The following is a 4,085-nucleotide window of genomic DNA, read 5'->3' on the forward strand; positions in this document are numbered from 1 at the left end:
CCTTGGGCCGGCCTCCTCTCCCCCTCCTTTATATACGTGGGAGGGGGGCACCCCAAAGGCACACCAAGTCTTCTCTTAGCCGTGTGTGGTGCCCCCTCTCCACAGTTACACACCTCAGTCATATCATCGTAGTGCTTAGGCGAAGCCCTGCACCGGTAACTTCATCATCACCATCAACACGCCGCCATGCTGATGAAACTCTCCCTTGTCCTCAACTGGATCAAGAGCTCGAGGGACGTCATCGAGCTGAACATGTGCTGAACACAGAGGTGCCATACGTCTGGTGCTAGGATCGGTTGGATTGTGAAGACATTCGACTACATCAACCGTGTTACTAAACGCGTCCGCTTTCGGTCTACGAGGGTACGTGGACACACTCTCCCCTCTCGTTGCTATGCATCTCCTAGATAGATCTTGCGTGATCATAGGAATTTTTTTGAAATACTGCATTCCCAACAAGGATGATTACATGTCTCACTACGCAAGGCTTACATCATACCTAAGCTAGTACTCCACATTGTCAAAGAAGGGGTACGGTTTAGCTGCTGCAAGCACTAAGCATTCTATAGAGATACATTATAACTTGTGTTTATTGATGAGGTGAGAAAGCACATAAGAAGTAAAGGAACGTTGATCCACTAGTCAGTGCACCTACCTAACCACAATCATAACACTGCCTTGGTTTCCTCCTCACAAACCCTACGAGGAAGGACCCACAAGGCACTCACACGGTTGACAAGTTTTAACTATTAAGTTGAAGTTGTTCTATGAACAAGTTAACAGGCTCCAAGTCGTCTATAACCGCAAATGTGACTATTTGAACAAATTTATACCTGCAGGGGTGCACCAATGTACCCATACATGTTCGACTATCCTTGAAGGCCAGCTAAGCACATTATATGACATGTACCGACGAGGTTTTGATTGACTGTGACGCCCTCGATTCAATCGTACACTAATCATACATGCAAACGTGTATGATCAAGACCAGGGACTCATGGGTAGATATCACAACACAACTCTACAAATAAAATAAGTCATGCAAGCATCATATTACAGGCCAGGGGCCTCGAGGGCTCGAATACAAGATCTCGATCATAGACGAGCCAGCGAAAGCAACAATATCTGAGTACAGACATAAGTACACAAGTTTGCCTTAAGAAGGCTAGCACAAACTGGGATACAAATCGAAAGAGGCGCAGGCCTCCTGCCTGGGATCCTCCTAAGCTACTCCTGGTCATCGTCAGCGGCCTACATGTAGTAGTAGGCCCCTCTAGAGTAGTAGGAGTCATCTTCAACAGTGGCGTCTGGCTCCTGGACTCCATCTCTGGTCGCAGCAATCGGGTATAGGAAGGGGGGAAAGGGGGAACAAAGCAACTGTGAGTACTCATCCAAAGTACTCGCAAGCAAGGAGCTACACTACATATGTATGCATTGGTATCAAATGTAAAAGAGGTATCATATGTGGACTGAACTGCAGAATGCCGGAATAAGAGGGGGATAGCTAGTCCCATCGAAGACTACGCTTCTGGCCACATCCATCTTGTAGCATGTATAAGAGAGTAGAAGGTAAGTTCACCAAGTAGCACCATGTAGCATAATCCTACCCGGCGATCCTCCCCTCGTCGCCCCGTTAGAGAGCGATCACCGAGTTGTATCTGGTACTTGAAAGGGTGTGTTTTATTAAGTAACCGGTTCTAGTTGTCATAAGGTCAAGGTACAACTCCAAGTCGTCCTATTACCAAAGATCATGACTATTCGAATAGATTAACATCCCTGTAGGGGTGCACCACATTTCCCAACACGCTCGATCCCCTTTGTCTGGACACACTTTTCGGGGTCATGCCCGGCCTTGGAAGATCAACACGTCACAGCCCTACCTAGGCACAACAGAGAGGTCAGCACGCCGGTCTAAATCCTATGGCGCAGGGGTCTGGGCCCATCGCCCATTGCACACCTGCATGTTGCGAATGCGGCCGTTGAGCAGACCTAGCCTCCCTTATACAAGAGCAGGCGTTCCAGTACAACTCGGCGCGCGCCGCTCAGTCGCTGACGTCACGAAGGCTTCGGCTGATACCACGACATCGAGTGCCCACCACCGTTCCTGCGTAGTTGGTTAGTGCGTATAGGCCAGCAGCCAGACTCAGATCAAATACCCAGATCTCGTTAAGCATGTTATTTTGAAGTAACCGCGAACGCCGACCAGGGCCAGGCCCACCTATCACCTAGGTGCTCTCCGCCTGCCCTGTCGCTCCGCCTCAAAGTAATAGTCGGGGGCCGTCGGGAACCTAGGCCCACCACTACCTGGGTGGAACCACCTGCCCCTTCAGCCCCCAACATCAGAATCACTTGCGGGTACTCAACGAGCCGACCCAACTTTAGTCACAACATGTATAGTATGTATGTATAGTATATACCCGTGATCAACACCCGACGTGATCACGACCCGATAGTATAGCATGGTAGACTGAGAAGAATGTAGGGCCACTGATTATAATCTAGCATCCTATACTAAGCATTTAAGATTGCAGGTAAGGTATCAACAGTTGTAGCAACAATGATAGGCTATGCATCAGAATAGGATTAACGGAAAGCAGTAACATGCTACACAACTCTAATGCAAGCAGTAGAGGGAATAGTAGGCGATATCTGGTGATCAAAGGGGGGGCTTGCCTGGTTGCTCTGGCAAGAGAGAGGGGTCGTCTACACCGTAGTCGTACTGGGTAGCAACAACATCGGTCTCGGTGTCTAGCGAGAGAAGAGGGGGAAGACAATAAATATTAAGCAAACAGATGCATAGCGATGCATGACATGACAAGTAGCGGTGCTAGGGGTGCCCTAACGCGGTATGAGGTGATACCGGTGAAGGGGGGAAACATCCGGGAATATCCCCGGTGTTTCGCGTTTTCGGACAGATGATTCGGAGGGGGAAAGTTGCGTGTTCGCTATGTTAGGGATGTGTGGAGGACGAACGGGCTGCGTATCCGAATTTGTCTCGTCGTTCTGAGCAACTTTCATGTAGAAAGTATTTTCATCCGAGCTACGGTTATTTTATACTGATTTTAAAATATTTAAATTAATTTTAGCATTTTTAATTAATTTAATTCAATATTATCCAGAACAGTGCATGATGACGTCAGCATGATGTCAGCAATCAACAGGGTTGACTGGTCAACCTGACCAGTGGGTCCCACTGGTGAGTGACACATTTTAATTATCCAATTTTAATTAACCTAATCAGAATTAATTAGGGGTGGGCCCCACTATCATTGACTGATTAATTAATTAACTAACAGTTTAATTAGTTTAGTTAATTGATTAGTTTAATTAATCAAAATTAATTAATTAATTAATATTTATTATTTATTTATTCTTTTTTTATAAACGTTCTGGGGGTGGGGCCCCACATGTCATAGGGCCAGCAGGCCTTAACGGGCACGGTGCTAACGGGCGGTGGTGCAGGCGCCCGTGCGTGCACGCGGCACCAGGGGCACCGGCAAGGCCACGAAGCGGGTGAAGGGCGGCCGCGGCCACGGCGAGGCTGCCGGCGGTGTAGGGAGAAGAGGCGGGCGGCAACAGCGGCGCCTAGAGCTGCGGGCGTCGGCGGGCGAGCGGCATAGGCGCGGGAGAGGCCGAACGACAGACGGGGCAGCGGGAGCACGGGCAAGGCCGCGGTGAGCGCGATGAGCGCAAGCACTTGCGGGCGCGGGTGGAGACAAGGATGAGGCAGGGGAGGAGGCGCGCGCCGGTGCGCGGCAGGGAGGCCAGCGGAGCGCGCAGCAGGGGCGAGGGGCGGCAGAGGGGGCCGAGGAGCGGTTGCGGGGCGCGCGAGTGCACGCGCTTGGGCGAGGGCAGGCGCGGCCAGGAGCTGGGTCGCAGCGCGCGGGCAAGCGGAGGCAGCTGCGGGGTGGCGACGACGACGTTAGATGAGGCTGGTGCTGCAGGGGCGTGGCCGTGGCACGCGGCTGTGCGCGCGAGCGAGCGCGAGAAGCAGCAGGGCGGCGGCTAGCGCCGTGTCCGGCGAGCTGCACCAAGGGCCACTGTATGGCGAGGGCAGATCGGAGCGTGAGCCCCGGCACGCGGGC

The sequence above is a fragment of the Triticum dicoccoides genome, chromosome 3A (genome assembly GCF_002162155.2).
Source record: "Triticum dicoccoides isolate Atlit2015 ecotype Zavitan chromosome 3A, WEW_v2.0, whole genome shotgun sequence".
NCBI classification, from domain to species: Eukaryota; Viridiplantae; Streptophyta; class Magnoliopsida; order Poales; family Poaceae; genus Triticum; species Triticum dicoccoides.